Consider the following 23,750-nt stretch of genomic DNA (forward strand, 5'->3'; position numbering starts at 1 on the left):
CGTCACGACGTGTCGTTCGTGCCTCGCGAACGTTGGATTTACACGCATTTGACTCACCTCACCCTTCCACCCTCGTCGCTGTCACCTCGTTCGTCGGTGTGCGATCGGCGGACCCGACATCGATCGAGGAAGGAAATCGTCGATATTTGCCTCCTATTCGGCAGTGATTTTCGCGAATCGTATCGTAATTTTCGAATTTATCGATCGATATTTTGATACAACGGCATATAATATACAACGACGACTACGTCCGTATTTGGGGAGTGCGATAGTGTATTACAATAGTGCTCCGATCTCGACTCGTTAAGATGTGAATCGCGCGATCGCTAACGAATGATTGAATGAATGGCGATTCGTTCGCTAAAACGCCTCTCGCCTCTCGCGTTCGCTCAGAGTGAACGTTTTCGCGATCGATGGAGCGGATCGAAGTGACTGATTGCGAGATGACGATGGAATAAACGCGCGTGTTGTTTGTGATTCGGATCGACGCGGCGGTGTTCTCCCTATTCTCGACGAGAGGAGCCGTGAGATACGGCGACGTTGAACAACCCTGCGACGGGAACATGGACCGGAAGTGACTGCACCGTACGTGTCGCCGTCATTGCGGTAAACGGCGCGTAAAAGTGCGCGTAACTACCGAGTCGCACGAGGTACGGATTTTCCCGGATCTATTGTGCCGCTAGGAGGATTCCCTCCTCCGGGAAAATCTGGCGGAGATTCAGCAGGACTGCGCATTGCTCTCGCAGCGAGATTTGGATGCGTTCCCGGGAGCATTCCCTTGTCCTAAGAAGTTCGTACGCAGTGTTTCCTTAAAGTGTAGTTCCAAGATCCGTAAGTGAAACCTCTTTTTTTTTTCCATATGTCGGTGTGTGTGTGTGTGCGTGCGTGAATGTATCGTTAAATATCTTCCGTGAAGTGATAAGGCATACGAGATGTTTCGAGAGAAAACGTGTCTATCTTTGTAGCGGGATATAATTCTCGAATGATTTACAATGGAATTATCCATGATGAATATTATTAACCTTTATATAACTCACTTTTATTAAAACCAATTAACAAAGTTTTATTTATAAATAATATTTTTGCAAAATTTTTATCATGGAAAAATTGGATTTCTTAAAAATTGCGATAATTAGAGAGACACACTCGCGCATGTGGACTGATCTCGAACAGAAGAAAAGTTGAAAGCTAAAAGGGAAAATTTTCTAATTCCTTAAATAAACGTATAAAGAAAGTTTGTTTCATTTATTCTCAAATGTTAAATTAAAAATTTTATATGTATTACATTATTAAAAAATTAAACAGCATATTTATGATTGATAAAGCTACTATCGAGGATCTCTTATTTTCGATTAATTCTGATATTATTGATATTTTGTTAAAAATTATGTTATTAGTTTACTAATCTTCTTACATTTCATAATAATTATATTCTATAATTAAAAAGTAAATTTAATTAATATTTTAGTATAATTTTACTTAAATAATATTATTAAACCTCGTTGAACTCGGCAAAATATTGCTTATATATAAATATAAATATTGTAAGACTGTAATAAAATATGTTCAATGATTAATTAATAATTAACGAAGAGAGCGCAATCGATGTTGTTTCAAATATCTCTGCTAATAGCCGTGTGCAATGAGCGTACATGTGCATGAAGGATTAACAATGCGTATGCTTAAAATGGCACAATAATAGTAACACAATAATTCTGATGACATTTTGATTATAATGATAACAGCAACAATCGTTATATAATAACATTCAAAAGCGACGCCGATAAACCGGCAGATCATAGATTCAGTTTATGCATTATTTCGTTATTATCAGCAAACATACGATGAACAATAATATTTATTTGTGAGAATAAACGGAAAATTTTCGCTTGATTTTCTAATTGGATTTTACATCCTTTTTCGCCGAGAGCGACGATGATGAGAGAGCGGAGAGGAGAGACAAAAGCGGGGACTTCGATTTACAATCTAGACGAAAAACGTAATACAATTTATCAGCGATGCCGCGCGAATTTTGGTGCCGAATATGCAATCGACTGTACACGCTGAATATGCAATGCGTTCTCCAACTTATATCTCTGGCGGAAGGAATTTTATCGGACGGTAACTCTCTCTCGGACGCTTTTGCGCTGTTAGGTAATAAAAATGCTCAAAGCTAATCGATTATCCTATCCGGCCGAGTTTAGGGTCTCGTTTTTAGCTCGAAAGTTTAGTTTGGAGTTTACTTACGGACTTTTTGCGTACGATACTCCGCTGCTGAAATTATATCAACTGCGCGCAGAGAGAAGCGTGGAATATTCAGGACGAGATAATATAAAACTTTATTTGGTGACGTTTATTACGTCAAAGAGTGCATGGAATCTTTTGGTTAAATTATTAGCGTGAATAAAGCGCATTTGACAGTTTTTTTTTTTCTAATTAATTTATCGAAATAATGATCAGCGTCGTTAAAAATATATTAATTTTTTTTTATCCTCTAACATATGCCCACGTATATATTAAAAAATGTACACATCTATCTCTCTGTAACCGATATTAGATGAATAAAGAGTAAACTCTATAAAAAAATTACTCTTTAACAAACACTTACACACATTCGAAAGAAATACTTTATATATGCAGCTTGAAGCACTAGAAATAGATGGTGTTTGAACGACACGGGATCATGGCTAATGTCACAATCGCGACACGTGCATAGAGTTTCGGCTGTCATGAACACACGAAATAGACGATACGCCGGTAGTCAATTATTCGTCTTCAGTCACGAGACGTAATTTCACGAATTGCCCCGCCAATCGATCGCTATCCACTGTTCTATTTTGGATTCACGCTCAATGCTCCATACCAGCCAGAAATGATCAGTATTTTCCGATACAATGGAGAAAGGAAAAAAGAAAAGAAAGAAAAGGAGAGTTAGGTGAAAATCCGTTCGATAGCACCGCTTTAGCTCGCGCACATTAAGCGTACAACTTTTCCGCTCGGTCCACTTTCCGATGCCGTAATGAATCGTCCCGCTGGGTGTCGCGAATCCATCAGCGGCGCACACCGGACTTGTTAAAACGAGTAATTAACAGGTACCCATTATCGGTTTGTTGCGTGTCCCATTCTGGGATGTCAGCGATTCTTCAGTGAAACACTATTCGATCACTCCGCATTACGCGCTTTATTCGTCACTCTTTCTATCCTGAAATAAATCAATTTGCAAAATCCATAGGGATCCCATAACGCTCTCGGATTAATAATCAAATAGCAAAGCGTGCTTATGAAATCGATAGAATTTAACGAGTGTATATAGTATATAGTTGCGTAAGGGATTAGTTTAGCTTCAATAGAATTTCATCTTTCTGTAGGTATTTTATATTCCTATAAGCGAAAAATTGTCATTCATATGTGTTTCTATTTGTTTGAAAAATGTTCGATGAAATGAATGAATTTGTATATGAATGCAGTGCGGAGTAAATACCTTCAGGAAGCCATTGGTGATTTAATATTCTGGAAACGCATATAGAACGCTGATGGAAAATTATCTATTTGTTAATTAAATTTTTCTCTTTTTTTTTAGTATCCGACAAAAAATGAATTAATTATCTACTCTTTGAAACAAGGTACGTTAAGTATTCTTTCATTTTCACACAAAATATTTTTTTATTCTCTGAATAACAACGAAAATTTTCCTATTAATCTTGACAGAACCGGCGATAAATTCCTTACAAAATGAAAGTTCCATACGATGGAATATTTCAGGACTAGATTAAATTATATACGAAGAAACTTATTAAGAAGAAAGTATAGTTCTTATTTCTATAAGATATAATATATTTAAATTGCTAAGAATGATAGAGCATATAATTCCAGCTTTAATTCGTTTTACGTTAAATATGTACTTTACATTCTCAGAAAAGTCTTTAGCTGACTGAAAAATGTTTCCGGCTCTTTCTCTCTCTCTCTCTCTCTCTCTTTCTCTCTTCTTTGATGTGTAATGCAACTGTGCAAATTGAATTAATAATAATACTGCAAACCTACGTAAGATCACGATTTAGTTATTTCGCAGGTCGTACTGATGACAATTTGTGAGAACGGATAGTATGTGTGGGGAGCAATTAATTACTTTGATTATAATTATTCGTGCGTTATGCAAATCGCTTAGAGAGGTCGATACACGACCGATAATCGGTTCACTTCTCTAATTGCTCTTCGATTTGTTAGTGGTTTTAACACGTGTGAAATTGCGTGAATGTAAAACTCAATTCGGTCCTCTGTTAAGTGTGAACATTAGGTGAATGATCGTAGAAAATATAATTGTCATTCTATAATTATCAAACACCAAGTACATCAATTTTAATACTTAATAACTTTATTAACTTTTTACAATTTAATAATTATTTGATTACAAAGTACTTAAAAAAAAATATGTATATATAATATTTAAATATAATAACTATATAATTCACTATATGCCTTAGTAAAGATTAGACATGCATTATAAATATATAAATAGATATTTTATTTTATTTATTATATTTTATTTTATAAAGAACAATTTTACACTTTTATTTATATATAATACGCGATTATTATATAAAAATATATCAATTTAATGAGAACAGAGAGTATTTTAGGCAGATCTTTACAGATTATCTATAGATTAAAAACATTTTCATTAAATATTTTATCATCGATATAAAGAAATTTGTAAAAATTATTAACAATAATTAATAGCAAGTAATTCAATCCTAAACAGTTATAGCCCGACATTTCATAATTTCATTTTGATCCCCTTATGGTTAATCGATCATCCGTTATATAAGCTACTAATCCTATTCAATATATATATACATATCGTTTTCCGTGATTATAATTCAAAGCATTATCGACTCGCTGAGCGAGTAACTTACGGCATGACAGCCAAGGTAATGCAAAATGAGGAGATGATCGATTAAGCTATTTTCAAGTTTTCGATATGCGCGGGCGTTTGGCAATTCAAATTGCGCGAGACTGATGCCATGTTTCGTTCTCAAAGTGCCAGGATATTCGATGATGATCGACTGTGCTCTGCCATTTTTCGTTTTTGTTAATTTTTGTGTGTATGTGTGTGTGTGCGTGTGTGCGCGCGTATGTAACGGATTGCTATACATATGTTTCCCAACCGAATTAGAATCTGTTCATTCTTCTCATTTAACACAAAATGCGACCCGTAAGAGCTGCCTGTCATAAAAAAATTCCATTTCGTGCTGGCACGAGAAGAGCAATAATGGTATATCCCGATTCCCCTCCGCGCAGATTTCTTTTTTTCTCCTTAATATTATGACGGAACGGATAAATTATAGGGGGCAAGAGTGGCAGTTTTTATACGACATGCCGCTGCTCGTTATTTCGATGATCGTAAGATCACGAGAGAAGAATGTATGTTATTAATGTAACTCGTGATAAATGAACAGCATTTTATTTATAAATAAAATATGTACGACGGATGTTTGACATTTTATTATTCCATATAAAGATAAAGATAAAATAATATTGCCAGCAACAAGAACAACAGTCGTGACATTTTTATATATACAGTCGTTAACACTATTCATTTTTTATAATAGATAGCTATATATTAATACATACATATACATCGTGCATCATACGTTTGCGAATATATCGACAATGTAAGCGGGATGAAAAGTTATCACACAAAGAAAAATAATTCATTTTTTTTACGTCATAAAAATAAATATACCACACGTGAATACACAGTTTGCAAATTTATTTGCTTTATGAAAAATCCATAAATTCTGTATCATGAGATATGTCATATTTCCTACCGTTTGTTTGATGAATATTCGTAGCCAGTTAATAAAGTAACATTTGATATTAAATAACGAATATATAACTCAAAATTACATAAACTATATACGCATATCAAAGTTGTCACGTGTACTATAAGCAATTTCAGTCCTTGATACATTTCGTGTCCGTATTTAACATGAAAATGAAAATCAGCAAAGTCGCCAGCTTCAATAAAAATAGAACAGGAATTGAGATTCAAGCAGCATCGCGTCGATGAGAGTGCCATGTATTTCGTGATACTAAATTCCTAAACACAATAGAATTCCATTAGAAAGCGGACAATAAAAGTTATAATACGCGCTGGCTAAAGTTTGCCGCGAGGATATATTAAAATTATATTCGACGTTGCAATCCTTTAGAGATTATCAAGAATAATGGCTTATTTAGATGTAATATTTATGCAGTTTGCGTTAGTTGTACGCAAAGGTTATTTGCTATTTTTTTGCTATTTTTTAAAGTATGCGAATATGATTTTCTTCACTGACGCAAATCAGCTGTTTCACAGCATTATATATATATGTATAGTCAGCAACATATTGTAATCGTTAAACAATTTATTAAAGTTTATGTAACTTTGCGTCGTTGAAATGCTATTTAAAATAAAATTAATAAATTTACTTAGTCATGTAATTTTTTGAATAACATAATTAATGTAACCTCAAATCTTTAAACAAGAATTGAATAAAAAAATTGATAAAAACACTTTCGGAATTCAAGATTTAATATGTAGCAAGAAACTTTTCAGTGGACTGTAATATTTTATTGTTATTTAGCCTTAATTTTTCTCCAACGAGTGCACATAAACATTACACAACTTTTACATATATTTTATATATTATATTATACATATGCGTACTCTTTGAATGTTATAATTCGATTAACGAAAATTTCTCGATTCTATTCAGCAAAATTGTTTGCAAAAGTTTGCACTTAAAATTTTGTTATATTTTGTTCTATAATCTTTTGTATTAGTCTTTCGACATATGTATATTTTGGCATTTCAAATTATTCATATCTTGCTAATCTACATCTGTATTAATCAAATATATGATTGAGCAACTCGACATTAATCTCTAATCATAATTAAATTAGATCTATCCAAATTGGTTTATATTTAATTAATTTAATTACCTCTTATATTGAACAATCTACAGAATATACAAAATTCTTGATAGAATACAGAATATTTGAAATAGCATTGAAATATATATTTCATTTTATTTGTCAGATGGATTCTACCATAACAAGTATTTAAATTTAGCGCTCAGTTTCTAGGTTACATAATATTTACCGTTGATATTGTAAAGATTAAATTTTTGGCAAGAATATTTGCAAATTCAGATATGAGAATCGAACTTTGTCAGAGTAGCTAGAGATACCTTTTCTGGGGCAACTTTATATTTACCTAAGCTTTTCATAGGCACTATTGTTTACCTAAACGTATTTTGAAGAGAAACACTAGAGGCGTAGTCGAATTGAACACGAAAATACTATACATGTTGTGATTTTATTTTATTTCTAACGAACATTATAATCGAATAAAATAATCGAAAAGTCAGATAATTTTTTTTTTTTTTTTTTCGATTAAATTCAATAAATTTTCGAAATCATTCAGCAGACGCCACTTCAGTTTACTAAAAATTGTAAATAAACCTCGCGTAAATTATCCGCCAAAAGATGGCTATTTGCTCGCTCGCGAAAGCGGACAACAGCCGGTGTTAACAGTGAGAATCCCGACTAAAGCTTGATTTTACAGTAAAGATTACCGTTAATACATGCTGAGGAAGGATTATAGTGTCGACTCATAAAACGGAATAGGGGGAGAACAAGGTTGAATCGTGGGATGAAATTGCTCTCGTCTTTGTATAATCAAGCTTCGTTGCCTGAAGCACTTGGGAGGATGCGCTGCGGTCCGCAAAGTATAGAAGGGGGGAGAAGGAGAATAACTTTATCAAAGGTACATTACTTATTCCTGCCCCATTGAATTAAACGCCCTGGACGTGACGACCAAGTTGCGATACTTTCGGATGAAACCGCGGTACCATTTATTACCGGTGCGTCCTTTTGTCTCGCGGAGAGAAATACGTACCCACAATCTCTCTGTACTTTGTTGGCTGAACGCAACTTTCTTCTAATTGTCGCCAAAAGTATCGAAGAAGAAACATTGTGAGAATCGAGTCCGCGTAACGTGATTAGTACATCGAAGTGAGTTAAATTCGCATAGTCTCTCCAATCTTATCGAACCGTTGTTGTTCGCACAGCTTAATTTCTTCCAGGAACAACAGGAATGATGAGTATTGTAGATTCTGACAAATTGTCAGCAAACAGAGACATCATAATTACTATCAACGCATTAATTGCAATTTTAATTGTTTGTATAAATTTATATCTAAAATATTTGCGCGATTACTATTTAAATATTCGCCAAAAACGAAACATCAAAGACGCTTAATGTAAGAACATATTTCTTCGAAATATAACGTGTTTCAACAATGCAAATCAAATTTTTGTATCAATCATAAACACTAAGCAAAAGAATCGTTAAAACGTAACGAGCGATTGCCGAAGATAATCGAAACGAACCGTTACGAGCGCAATAACAATTCAAGATTTCAACGATATTTTCCGTAGTTCAATATCGATATGCGATATCGGATTTCTGAAATTATTTCTTTTAATTTAAAATAAATACCAAAGTAAAATACAAATTAAAATGTTCTGCAAATTGCAAATGTTATTAATCACATGACTTAATAAGTTATCGTATCGCGATTCGCCGCAATCACTAAAGGGTCTTCAAGGATCCCAAATTAAAAATGTTCTATCTAGGATTTAAAAAAAATAAAATATTTTGGAAAGAAACATAGTGTAAAAAAATATTTCTTTGTTTCTTTATTTATTATTTATTTTTATATTTAAATTTTATATTTAAATTATTTATATTTATTTATTAATTAATTATTTTCAAATTAATTTCATTACTAAATTTGCATTACAGAGAGAGAGAAAGCAATAAAATATTTATAAAATTCATAAATTCTATTTATAAAATAAAATTTTATAAAATAATATTTTTGAATGTTAAAAATGATACTAAAAATATAAAATAGCAATAAAACTTAAAAAATAATAAAAGATAATTATTTTTTGTTGAAAGAAAATTTCAAGATTTTAATAAGTTATTTGTTTAGATTGCATAATCATATATTAGATATATACTTTTAAATATTTCTATAGAGATGATTGTTGATAAACAAACGTGTACTTACAAATCATACATTTTTTTTTATTTGATCAGTAAAAATTGGCGCTTATGAGTAAAAAAACTCCAGAATTATGTAATAAGTTCAAGATTATGTCACGTTATGTTGAATATATTTTAATATATAATTTGATCGATACTTATGTAAAAAAAATATAATTTACGTATAAGTTGTTAAAAATATTGTATATATTTATTAATGTACATTTAATAAGTGTTGGATCTTTAAGTATTTGTGATCTTTGTTTTTTTTTAAGTGAATCGCTAATGTATTTGAACCTGTGCGAAATGACTTTTTATGTTATATTCATGAAGGATATTCATTACTTACATTGTATGCATATGAGGATTTATATCCGAATGAAGCATAAGTAAAGGAGAACCGGATAACGAAAGAGGGTAGAATTTATTATACTCGGACATATCCGGTCGCCACGACGTGTCCTTAAAAAAAAAAAAAATGAAATATATAACTCGTCCTATATACAACCTCGGTCCCTAGTTCTACAAATGGAATGATGGTGTTACGGTTTTATTTTAATTATCATGTTGGATGGTTTGTATGCATGCATAGTTAAATGTAAACTCGGAGAGAAACATTTGTAACGGTAACAGAAACTCTTGAAATTGAATTATTGGATATGAAACGTCTCATTGTCAGTTTTCCACTAATGATGTCGTATTCGAGATTGGAAATAGCAATATCATTACCGTTGCGTTAATTACGACGCGGAACGGAATTATAATATTAATTACAATAATAATTTAATAAAATCCTAAAAATCTCTCTGTTTATTAATTATTTTATTAATTTATAAAAATGAAAATTAAGATAATTTGAATCAAATCTTGATAGTATAAACAACGTGAGATGAATCATATATTTGCGTGTATAACTGACAATAATACACATATACACATGACAAATAAATAACAATTTATTCTTAACAAGATTGATCAAATTTCTTGGTGAAATGTTCATGTTTGATACCGTAAAAAAACCACGAGTATACCGACGTACTCTGTTTGCTTACATGAAATGAAACACGGTATAGCGATTTCGTTTGATCTTGCAACTTTGCTAAATTGTATTTCTAGAAGTTTCGTCAATAAATATAAAAAATATTACAGCATGGGTAACGCGAAGCGTTACATCATTTCTGGGACACTCACGGGGACATATAGGAATCGTGTCGCGTTCAATTTCCAGACTATGAAGATGAAGCTTTCTCTCGTATTATTATAGCGCTATTGCATGCTCGATATCCTGCATTCGCTCCCGTTACTCTAAAATAGCTCTTCAATATCTTTCGTACATGGATTAAAATCTATAATTGCAATTAAACTTAAAATATAAGAAAACGATAGATGTAATAATTATAGTGACATAATTATATATACATATGGTATATAACAGACGAAGTTTCAATGAACGAATTTTTCGAAAATTGATTCCGGAATTTAAATAAAACTATGTTTTATTCCAAATTTAGGCTTACAAATTTTAGATTTAAAAATATATTTCATAACGTTTAGATTTATTAATTTATCAAATTTACTATTAAATAATTGTTCTTTTCGACTTTCTCGGATATTGACACATGAATTATCTTGAACTATTCTAATCGCACGGTTGAACCATATAAAAAGTATTTTTTACGTTAAAATAAAACTTATGGTTGGGAAAAACAAATAAACATTCTCTACTATTTTATAAACGAAAGAAAGAAAATCAATTGTCCAACTATTTTAACTTAAATTGTAATATAATATAAAACAATTATATATTTAAAACAAAAAATATTGCAAAATTATATTATTTTTAAAATATAAATTAATGTATAAAAAATATATATTACACAATATTGATACATGTGCACACAGATATAGATAAACATTCTATCAAACTTATGATCGTAAAAAAATGATATTATTCTTAGTTGCTAAAATAATAAGATTATAACAGGATTTTCTTGCTATGTAGCTGTCACATTTATTGAATTGTGAGAGATATACGTTATTCTCTATTACTATTGTAATTCTTTTTCTTTCCTTTAGTAGTCTACATTTCATTTTCTTAGTTCGTATAAATTCGCAAGATATAAATTTTTTTGAGAGCTCCTGTTTGCAAACAAACCAACATAAAATGTGAACACTTTCTTTGTTCTTCGCAGCACGATTATCAAAAAACACTCGTCCTCGCTACCCCGTAGTTGAAATGTCACCTGTATTTATGCGACTACAATTTCTCTGTACTTTTTGTCGACGAGTCCGAGAATAATAATTTTCTTTTTGGTCTCGACTTTATTTTACTTTTCTATGTACATTACGAAAAATAAAGGCTATTTCATAAACACTGCTGATTGTATGTCAAATAAAATTTAAAAATTTAGAAACAATTTTGAATATATTTTTGTATCAATAAAATAAAATAAATATTAATCGTAACGTGAACAACTTTGAATATATTGTAGACACATTTTGCGAAAGCAATTTTAATGTTAAGTGAGCTGTAATGAGCGTTACAAAGAAAATGTTTAATATGCTTATTTCTGCAAAATAGAATTTAATTCTTTCTGCAAATTTATTTCTCTGAATATTCAAGAAATATACTTTATAAAATTAATTTAAAAATGCATTGGAAAACAACTCTGTAACATCATAATTTCTTATTATAAATCTGTTTAATGTTAATATTTTCACAAATAAAATATATTTGAATTAAATATGGTAGTTTAAAGTGTGCTGTAAATTTTATTATACATCTTACAAGAGTTAATAAGGATACGCGATTAAAATTAATATAGATGCACGCTTTTAATTTTTACTTCTGTTAATTAATTTTACATATCTGAAAGTTTACATATCGGAACATTATAGAATACATAGGCAATTGAAGAAAAATTATCAAGAATAATGTAAGTTTTCGCGATATGAGAATTCAACTCGCTCTTCTCGTGTAATTATAGCCATAAAATTATCTGTTTCAATACTTTTCATGCCAATTTGTACAAGAAATATTGCAAACTGTGGAAGTACGCTTTTCTTTTCTTGCAGAAAAATCTGCATGCGCAGCTTCGATTTTCTTTCTATTTATTTGATATTTTAAATCATATTTCCACGAATCGGTCCCGCTAATGCCTCGACAATACCTCGCTTTCTAAGTTCGCACGGAAAATTGTTTTATATTCGCGCAGAAAGAGAATAAAATTTACTTCAAAATTTTTTTTATAATACATTTTTGTATTACTATGTCTTTTAATATCCGCGATTACTATATTTGCATTTGACAAGTTGTCGAATTCGAAATATTTTTCCATCCGCTTCGCTTCTGTTAGAACGAAATGCTGCAATATCTATAAAAATACAGACTACTAAAGAAGCATTATCACAACTATCGAAACATAAGCGCAACAAAAAAAATCTTTGTTTAAAGACAAAATGCAAAGTTAGCGGGAGATTTATTCTTTAGATTAAATTAAATTACGCTTGAATAAAAAATAATCAGCATTTTATAAATTTTATTTTAAACAGAGCAGGGGGAGCGAGTCAGATTTCCAATTATTTTAACTACAACATTAGTAAATTATGAAACAATTTTATATTATCTTTTTTATATGTATATTATTAATTTTGCGATTAAATATAAATCAATAAAAGTGTATAACATTGATATATGAGTCGAAACACCATACACCAGAGGCTAAAATATTATTATCTGGTAAGCGTATTATTTTAAATTTTTACATTTTTTATTAATAAAATTTGCACAGATAATTTATCTAAATATAAAATTATCTAGATAGAATTATTTAAATTAATATTTAGTATTAATTCTTAATTAAGATATAAATTTTGCACGAAATGCATATAGATAACGTTAAAAATATACTAATATTTTATCAATATATAGTGAAAAGAAAAAGTAGTGCGTTTAAATCATTTTAATCTGTATAAATAAATGCAAATAATCCCGCTATTCTCTTTGTCTCTATCAAGCAATATCGTTATATCTATTATTACTAAACAATTCTTTTAATCATGTAATAAAGTATTCGATCTTTTTAAATAAATTTGAACGCAAATAAAATAAGTGCATTCAAATAAGTATGGCAACATAGCACACGTTAATGAATACTAATGGTCGCGAGGAGAACAAACGGCATTTGTAATTACAAGTTTGCGGTTGTAGTAAGTATGAATAAGTGAAAACCAGCGTATTCCGAATTACAGTAGAAAGGAAGGAAATTGGATTAGGAAGAAGGCAGGAGCTAGTATCTCAGAAAGAGAGAAAAAAAGAAAAAAAGAGAAAACTGACCTTACAATACGTAGTGGTCATTGTCACTGATGCGAAAAGAAGAAAAGAGAGAAAAAGAGAAATGAGAGGAAGGAAATACGGTAGAGGCTGCTCTTTGCATAACATAAAGCGCCCTACGTGTTCGTCGGCAAAACGTATTATTGCAATTTTGCATGCAAAAGTTATTACACGAAATTGTCTGAAAATTGCGCCCCGGTTTAGCCGCTCTCTCGTCCTCTTCGTTCGTATTCGTCTCTTTCCAAAATAAACCGGCGTTAGCACTTTCCTGCCTGGTTTGTAAAATATACATGAAACAGACTTATCTCGCGCGTCGCACGAAGAGCGCGATTCAAGTCGCGCGACCTTAAATCCGGCGGGAAATACCACCGCGCGAATCTCTCATGATATTCGACGCGAGTGGCATTTACAGAAACAAATTTGCAATGTTTGTTCACACAATTTCAGATTCATGGAAAAAAATATCCCACGCATATTATAGAATGCATGAGTCACACATGTTTCACAACAGTTGTACGCGAATTTTCTTTATTTTACGTAGTTTGTGTGATCGAGATACAGAAAGATTATATACATTAAAGTACGACGTAAATACATAGATAGTCGAGATTTTGGGATATTATTGTACATATAAGCATGTTTAATTTAATAAAAGATGATATTATTTTAATAATATCATATAATGTGCAATGTGATAGAATTTATTCGATGAATGTATAAGGTAATTCTGACAGATGTGAATCGCGCTGATTTAAAGGGACTGAAAAAAGTTGATTCCTAAAATATGACACAGATTTTATTATTAATATGTTTGATATTTCAATTATATTTAATTAATCAATAACGTTTTTTAATATTGCCGAGCTTGTAAATGTATATATAAAATTACTATTTAAATTTAGACATAAATTTAGTGCATTTATAATTTTATTAAAATTCTATTTTCTTTCAAAAAATTGTTTTATATAATTAAGTTTATATATATATTGTCAGATTGTTGAATAAAAACGAGAGTTTTCATGTATGAGATAGGACTTGGAATATTTGCACATATTACGTCCCTTGCGGCATCGATTATTTTCTTGGTCGACTTGACTTTGCGGCGCTATCTTTCACAAAGGGGTTCTGAGATATAGCAGATGGCGTGACGAATATCGCATTCGATTTGTAATTACGAACACCGGGGTATAATGTGGATAATCAAACGGTCAGACGTTCCTATTCCCAGTGGAAAATCACCCTCTCTCGGTGCTACCGCCGAAGGCATACACACGACGATTCTCTTTTCTAAATCGAGGGGAGTAAAACAGTTAGATCATAGATCATTGCTGAATATATCGCAGTTATGTCTCTTTTATCTAAGCGTTCTGATCGAGTCGCTATTTGCCGTCGTACTACGTATATATTTTTTCTTCGCGCATCATTAACGTATATTATTATGGACTCGTGGTAAACTTTAAGGGACATAAGTGATGTAGCGCGTTGAACGGATGTAAAAAATGTAGACTAGGGCACACGAATAGTCGCGTGAAGCGATTCTTATCAATCTTTCATGCTTAATTGTCTGTTTGCACCTAGCAATTTGGTCTGTTTCCGAGAATATTGTCTTCTTAAGCAATATATTGTATATGGAACGGATATTTCGCAAATAAAAGAACGCGATAAATGAATTATCTCGAATATTTTTCAAATAATATTAACACCTTTAAACCTTCTTCTTTGAATTTCGCCTCTTCTGATAGAGAATAAATTATATCTTTTTTTTTTTAATTATTGAGTGATATCAATCAGACAATTGATTGCTTATGAAGTCATGCTATTCAAATTGACAAAAAATAGAGAGAATGTTTTTATATTTAATATAATCTTTATCGCATATATTGCGTAAAATAATAAATATATACTTTTGCAATAATAGTTTCGTACATATTACGTACTTCTAACTGTGTTTACAATAGTAAATGATCGATAACATTGTTGTCGAAATTGCATGATGGTCATCTTCTTCGCGACATAGCTATTTTATCGTGGAAGAAAAATTGTAGTCTATGCACATTTTATTTTAGAGCACTGTAGAACTCACTTCCTTATATATGTAATAAAAATAGACTTCACACACTTAGATCATCTAAGAATAAACATGTTGTAGAAAAAAGAAAACATTGCATCGTGACGTTAGTCTTAACATAACATGGTACACGTAACGCGTTTCACGTATCGGGAAATACTCAAACTTTGAGGAGAAATATGGATATATCTAAAGAGTTTATCCATAAATATTGATTGTACGTAACACGGTAGATCGATGTAAGAGCACATGTCACAGTAATATTTTCCATGTCATAGAGTCATAAAGTCATAGAGTTATTACACCTCGAGGTTGATAAGCGAAGTTAGATGTTATCGAAACAATCGCGAGTTTCTCTTTAAGAGAAATTGCTTGAGAATAATTAAAACAACTATTCCACGTACATTAATAACAAATTTCCTTCTTATCCATATTATTAAAGTCAAAGATACACATAATGCTTTATTAAATAACACATTACGGTTTAGAGTAATAATAATTATCGAAAGACAGTGTAAATATATCAGATAGTAGGATACCACATGCAAACACAGTTTATACCGCAAATGTGTGAACGCAGCAAATTTTCCGATTGTACATAAATCGAGTTAGTTTTAGCGTAAATAGGATATTCGTAAGGAATTCATACTAAGAGCATTTGTACAATGCATATATACCATATAATGGCTGGTAATTATCCAGCCGACGATTTTTCTCTCCTCCCGCGCGCGTTACATTGTCCAACATACGCACAACATAGTCCGTTGAATTAATGCAAATTTATGCTCGCACGGTTACGCGCAGATTCCGTTGTAAGCCAATCGGCTTATCGCGGACTTACGGACCGTAGGGAGGAATAAAATGCGAAAATTAGCACGTTGTTTCTCGCAGAATCGCATCCTCTACGGCAGAGAACAGAGATTTCTGTGAATCATACTTTTGCATACGTGCATTTATCGTGTAAGTTCGTGTAAAGTCCCTCGTGACGTAGTATCGAACAGTCACTTTAGGGTGGTTGTAAAAAGCGATTTGCTAACACTAATTCGTTATGTACCTATGTAATTTCTATCGTAATTAAATTTAGATTTATTAAAATTTTTGAAAATATTTATATTGCTTGTAGTCTTTTTTTATGTGTGCGTATAATTTAATTCCAAATTTTTTCATGATTTAATTGAAATAATAACTAAATATTGAATTTTAAAAAATTTGTATTTCTTATTATATTTATATTTATCCAATTGTATTAATAATTGAAAAACTCAAATTCTTTCTATCGCGATCTGAGACTCTTATTACATTACTTATATTATTTTTCTATTTATTTTTACGAAAAATCAATGAAAATGGTTATTAAATCGTATCATCAAAATTATTGGAATTGTGTCAAATATCTTAATATTATTAATTCTAGAGTCGTATTTAACGAATCTCATTCTATTCCAGTATTAATGTCAATTTATAATTTCATTAGCGAAAAGCAAAGAGTTTGCTACTCTCGAAATTTATTTATAGACTTCAATTATAAAAACAAATACGTTTATGTAAAACGAGCACAGTTAAGCATCATAAGGTAGATATCGCTGACGTATCATCAACGTAGGAGAATCCAACCTACGTTGTATAATTGACCCGAGTTTAAAATCTTCGTATACAGTCATCCGTGTGTCATAAAATGCTCCCGGAATCGCGCGCGCTTGCAGTGGTTAATAAAACACGCGAGGCGGATTCTGTGTGTTTAAAGGATAATCCGGGAGCGCATCTGTCGACCTCATAAAGTATTCCTTGTCGCAAGCCCCGTGAGGCCGGTAAGTCATCCGCGCAGCGACAGCGAGCTGCGGTTAGTCATCCGTGTCAAATAGGCAAACCTAAACAGATTACACGCTGATTGGCCCCCGTCTTATCGCCACCCTTAGAAACCACCCTATCTCGGCGAGACGCGCGCGCGAGGAAGGGACGACAGATGTGCCGGGGCTAATTTTGCCCTAGCTTTTTTTCTCCTCGCGACCGTGTCATGTTTCTCGCGCGTGGTATGCATTTAATGGCGCACCGCGACGGATTCCGCAGAAGGGGTGGGCGAGGGGGATGACGGCGCCGCGTTCTTCGCAGGCCGTTTGTCGCAGAGGGCGAGGTTATTAAGGGCGAAATACGTGCGTATATCTTCCGCATTGCTATTCTCTGACATGCGATATTGCACCGAGATTCGAAGAACGAAGGAAAAATTCTCGCGATTTTGTTTAAACCGGAGGGGACAATCGTGTCTTCTGTCAGATATAATATACTGAGGTAGTTTATATATATTGTATATATATTTGTATTAAACAACTCGCGAGAAACTAAGAGTTTTGAATGTATATTTAAATTCAAAAGCTGTCTCTTAAAGTGAGATAGATTTTATTGATTTAATGCGATTAATAATTCATACAGCGAAATTGTATATTTAATTTCGCGCCTCATAGTCTTCATTTAGGTGAATAATGTATTATTGCGATGATACGGTTTCGTTTGCACAATTTTACATGGAATTCGCGAAGTATCACATAGTTGTTCATTAGACTGTAAAGTAACTACATTAGAGACATTAATATAATAGCACACAACATTTGACTGCATAACGTTATGATTTAATTTATATATATATATATATATTCATGCAGGATAATATTTTTGTTGAAATAACGCACACATTTCAAAATATATTTTCACTTTAAAAAATAATATTATTAACATGTACATAAATAATAATATTAACATAATTTTTTTAATTGTTTTAATTAATTTTTTTCTTTAGATATATCTTTGAAAAGATAGAAAAAAATAAAGATTATGGAAACAAATTTAAATTGAAGACAAGTTTGGTATGCTAATTTTTTTATATTCTCAACGAATCAAATCACCCAGAATTATTTACTTCTAGCTTTCGGAAGATTTGAGCTGTCAAAATACGCAATCTCTGTAATGACAGCCGTTCAACATATTAATGCAAATTCGAGAAAAGCGTATTACCATTGTTTTTGTTCACTCAAAAGCAATAATATTATACTCGTATCAAATGAATAAATCATTTACATACTATATTGAGCTTGTCAATATTCAAATTGTGTATCAAAATATGGTATTTTTCTTCAATAATAAATCTTCGTTAATACGGAGCGTATGACACAGCGCATATCAAGATAACTAATTGACATTGCGAAAAAAGAAGCAACAATGCAAGTAACGCACTTTTTTAAGAATATATTATATTATTCATATGACGTCTCTATAATCTTTCTCGATATTTATAATATTTGATATATATAATATTAAACAAAGAGAAAAACAAAATATATCTCAGAGAAAGAACATCGGATATGGTTAAATTTAGAAACCTTATAGGCAATTTAGATTTATGCAATATTAATGATATCGTTCGCTTCGCCCTTTTATTCCAATTTCTTCCTAAGTTGTCGGACCTGCAATTAAATTTCCAAGATATCTCCAAGCATTTCTTTAGGAATTTGATTTTAATGTGGCGTATTTTCGTTGAATAATTTCTGACGCGGAGTTAGTTTGCCTGCCAACGATGCGCGCGCGAGAAGAAAGATGTTACATCAAGCTCTCCGGGCCTCATACAATATTCTCTTTGACCCCAGTCGTGATATTCTAAATCCGGCACATATCCGTCAGACTTATGTATACGAGGAGGATGTGTGCCTCTAGCTAGGATTAAACGGATGTCGTGAGAGAGAGCACGGAAGTTTTACTAAGGATAACAAGAGGCGACGGTACTCCTTTGTTGGGCGGAACACTTAGATTTGATGGGTAATTTACATGCCCCGACATCACGGAAGGTCCGGAAAGACGCCCGTCTTCTCGGATCGATAATAACGATTAATCGCGATTTATCGGCGTTATCGTCCCATTGTTGGACGATTCATAAAGCGATTCTCTGCGATTCAGGCGAGCGTGCAACTGCCGCGGTACTTGCATTAAGTATATCGATTCGTTTGATTTACCGGCCCGGACACGAGATAGAAACAAGAGTATTGTGAATACGTACATACACGCGCTCCCATCGCTGCGAAATTAAAAGATACGCTGTACGAACGATTACGAGCGACGATTATTGCTTCTGGAAATTATACGTGAGCGAAGCTTCCTATCAGAAATTTTGCATATAGATATGATCACGTGGATACTCTGCCATCATTGTCGAGTGCAATCGTTTTTTTTTGTATTGGACGGCGTTTCTATTTTCATCAATTAACGGTCTGCATCACAAATGGATATGCAAAAACTGTAACTATGTCGCGAAGCAATCGATGTTAATTAACGAGCGATGCTGATGCTGGCCTGTCGCGTTACTGTCATTACACTGCAGTTTTCAGCAAAAGACTTTGTGGCACGCATCAACTGTAGAAGTCGAGTACAACAATTCGCATAAGACTGTGTCGTAAAAGCAGACTACTATGCGATAAGGTAAATCATTAAGTGCACATACTATGCATTACATTAAGAATAAAAATTATCTTTTTCTTATAGAGTAAAATTTATAACCGCTTTGTATAATTTATACTCATGTCGTTAATCGTTGAAAGTTTATATATATATATATATATATATATATATATATATTACAATATAAAACATAATTTAAATTATATTTTTTAAAGTATTTCAATGTTTAAATTAAAAGGTTACGCGCTTATAACAATTATAAAATTTTAAATTGCTTTATAATTGTATGTGTGGATGTTTAAATTATATCAACCAGCAATTGTTTGGTGAATCTATGTCATGAATCAACGAGGCACATGGAAACGTTTGAAAACGCAAAAGAGTATTTGTCATCATAGAGTGATGCCTCCATTTGATTACATAGCCGATATGTCGAACAATCTGTCAAGAAACGGACGAAGTGAGAATGTTTTGACACATAAAATGGATTTGCGAATCGTTCTTCTTATTTGGAATGTTTCATTGGAAACAAATTTTGCCGCGATATATATTATATACAACCTCCTTTCTCTCTTGATCCTTCTTTTTATCTTCTTTACTTTTTTCTTTTCTATATGATATAACAAAATATTGCCAAATATTTTTTTAGGCACAGAAAATAGCATATTCTCATTTTTTGAAATATATATTAAACACTATCGGTATAATTTATTTATTCTAATTTAAAAATCTTAATAAAAGAAGCCTTAAAAATCTTAATAATTCTTAAAAACTTATTCTATTTTAGTTTTTATTAAATTTAATATAAACAAATTTTATTTGTAATGTAATTGCTAGATAATTAATATAATCAATTAAAAAATTATTACAAATGATTCAATTTTATTATGCTTTTGTAGAGAAAACAACGACTTTAGATTTATTAAAATATTTCCGACTAAAAAAAACATCCAATCGATTAAAAAAAAAAAAAAACATTCTATACATAAAATTGTAAATAATTTTCTTCTTTTTCTATCCTCAAATATGATGAATGAGATAGAAAATTGCAATATAACACATTGGAAAAATTGTAATGGCTTTCCGTGAGAGTACTTTTTATTTGGGTGGATATGCGGCGATGAGATTGGTATTCGTTCGTATTGTGAAGAATGGATCAAGAAGAAAGAAAGAGATGGCATACTGACGATAACGAAGAAAGGCTCGTTGAGCACGTCGCTCTATTCCAATTATGTAAAAACAATCCGGTAAATCTGAGTTTGCAGACGATCGCCGAACAAGGTGTTCGGGAAAACGATAAAATTTGCTCAAACGATTTAACCGTTGCAATTTCACTCTTAATCTTATAAATTCAACTACTTGTGGTTTATACAAAGTGTCCCTTTAATGAGGGATTCTTTAGCCGACTTGAAATTGAATTTTTCTTAACAGAAATGTCAAAAGGAATCATCATTTATCAGAACTTTTCAAACTTTTCCATCTTTACATTCTTATGACTAACGATAAATCTTCATTTAAAATTTTGTAGAAATAAAGTAAAGTTTATCTAACAATAAGCAAAAAATATAGTTTTATTGTTCATTTTTTTTCAATCGTTGTGACTAAAAAATTATTGATGCTTCGATATTTTCCTTAAGAAAAGATTGATTCTATATTAGCGATTAAAATATATCTTGTGTGATTTTGGGAAATTATTTTTACCAATAGTAAAAAGAATAATGTATTATTTATAACATATTGCACTCATAGATAATTCTAATCATAACTGTAATATAAAAATCAACTATTGCCATATATTGAAATAAAGCTACAGCAAAACATGATTTTGTACGTTCTTAGAATTCAGAATTTTCGAAGTTGCGAGCTGAATTTGGTATTTTTAGCGTTAATTCGCGGAAAAAACGCCGTTAAGACATTAAAAATTATGTCACGTCGCGACGATGGCCTTATGGGACAGGAAAAGGAGGATACCAAAAGAGAAAAGCGAGAAGCAAAAAGTAGGAAACGTTCAAAGGATTTCCATTTGGCCGTTGAAAGGATTCGGCGCCCACCTGTGCATCCCTCAGGTCGTTAAGTACGACCTTGGACTACAGGGAAGGCCGAGACAATAAGGGAATTTCATCTGAAAAGTGCTCCCTTGAGCTCGCTGTAAATAGAGAAACTGTGTCAGTAAAACAGAGATAGCGTTTGATAATAAGTAAAAGAGAGTTCTATCGACTATAAAGCGACTCTGTGATACGTGTCCTGTAAATTGAATACTGTACATTATGTATATACGCGGATATTCTGTTTTTGTATCAACTTCATATGGTAATAACATGTTTCACAGAAATGCGACGTGGACATTCAATTATACATCTCATGTGTTTCTAATTAACTATTATTTCAATTTATTAATCATTGATTTAATACGAATTGCATGGTAAAATTCGCGTTTCTTATGTTTTGTTTTGTTTTTTCTTTTTCAACAAAACATTTTTTTTTTTTTTTTTTTTTTTTTTTTTTTTTTTTTTTTTTTTTCGATAAAATCAAGTTGTTCTGGAACGGGTGGACATAAAACGCAATTTTTACAAAATGTAACTTTTATCTGTCCGTTTTAACTCGAGACAAATTATATGGCGTGACCCAAATTACACGACTGAAATTATGCTCAGGATAAAAAAATAATAATATTTTTTTTCTTAGCTACATTGTATATGCGTGTGAATTTTAAATGAACAGTTAATATATGCAAGCTGTACCACTTTAATCCTTCCACATGATCATTTCTGAGGAAAATTAAATAAAAATAAAATAAAATAAAATATTTACTTTACAAGAATATATATTAAAACATTTAATTGTGTGTGCATATTTCATTTCGCGATAATTCATAATTTCTAAAATATCGATCGTGATTTTATAGGATATGCGCAATTAAAAAATCTTTATTATTTCCTCTCACTTTAATAATACTAATAGTATATTTGGATAATTGATGTCTGACCTGAGATAATCTCGATTATGTTGCATTTTACAACAAAACGTATACGACCCACGTTACAACATCTGACATTATGGAACGAGTGGTATATATAACGATGTGGTCAAATATTCTGTGTTTACGGAAGACAAGCATCGTTATCATCATGTATAATTGGGAACTGTGTGTGGTTCGAGATTCGAGAACCCTGCAACTCGACGTAATCGGTTGTGTTATGCGAATCTATCCGACACGCTGACGATTCACCGGCCAATTATCGCGATCCCTAATTAACGATAGCGCGAACAAGTATCGAAATGAGAGAAACGCATTGAAGCTAAGCGTTGCAAATTTAGCAAACGCGGTTGCGCGGAATGCAAAAGCGTCGCGCACATAGCTCGTACGTAACTTACGCTTCCCTATTACTCAGATATCAATCATTTTTATTCGTGGTATTTATCGTAACACTATTGTATTATGATCACGCTGCGCGTGATTTTATTACATGTGCATTTTTTCTCTTTCTTCCTCTCTCGCTTCCTGACAATGATAAATCGCCGTGATTGATTGAGAATTCGAGTACGAAGACTTTAAATTTGTTTGAAAAAGTTTTTTTATGTTATTGAGAGAAAAAAACTCTCCGCTTCGAATCAGAATAATTATTGAAGAATTACTTAAAAAAAAAAAGAAGACGAAATTTAAGATTCAAATTAAACTGTGAGATTTAATGAATCACTTTACTTTGACGGAACTGCATCATTAATTAATTCTGACAGCTGCAATTTCTGGAATGGGGCAACACCGGTTTACTAGGTTTTTTTTTTTTTTTTTTTTTTTTTGGAAGCAGCGA

The 23,750-nt window shown here is 31.8% G+C and overlaps 1 protein-coding gene across 1 annotated transcript in view; it reads left to right on the plus strand.

The window, feature by feature from the left end:
* LOC138931803 (zwei Ig domain protein zig-8) overlaps positions 1-23,750 on the plus strand; it is a 68,647-nt gene continuing 44,897 nt past the window's right edge. Inside the window, exon 1 of the mRNA XM_070292936.1 lies at positions 1-831. The gene's annotated coding sequence lies outside the window, so the exon portion shown is untranslated. The remainder of the gene's footprint in view (positions 832-23,750) is intronic.

Source organism: Polyergus mexicanus, unplaced genomic scaffold, assembly GCF_030449975.1.
Source record: "Polyergus mexicanus isolate NDT 795.1 unplaced genomic scaffold, iyPolMexi1.0 SCAF_3, whole genome shotgun sequence".
Taxonomy (NCBI): Eukaryota; Metazoa; Arthropoda; class Insecta; order Hymenoptera; family Formicidae; genus Polyergus; species Polyergus mexicanus.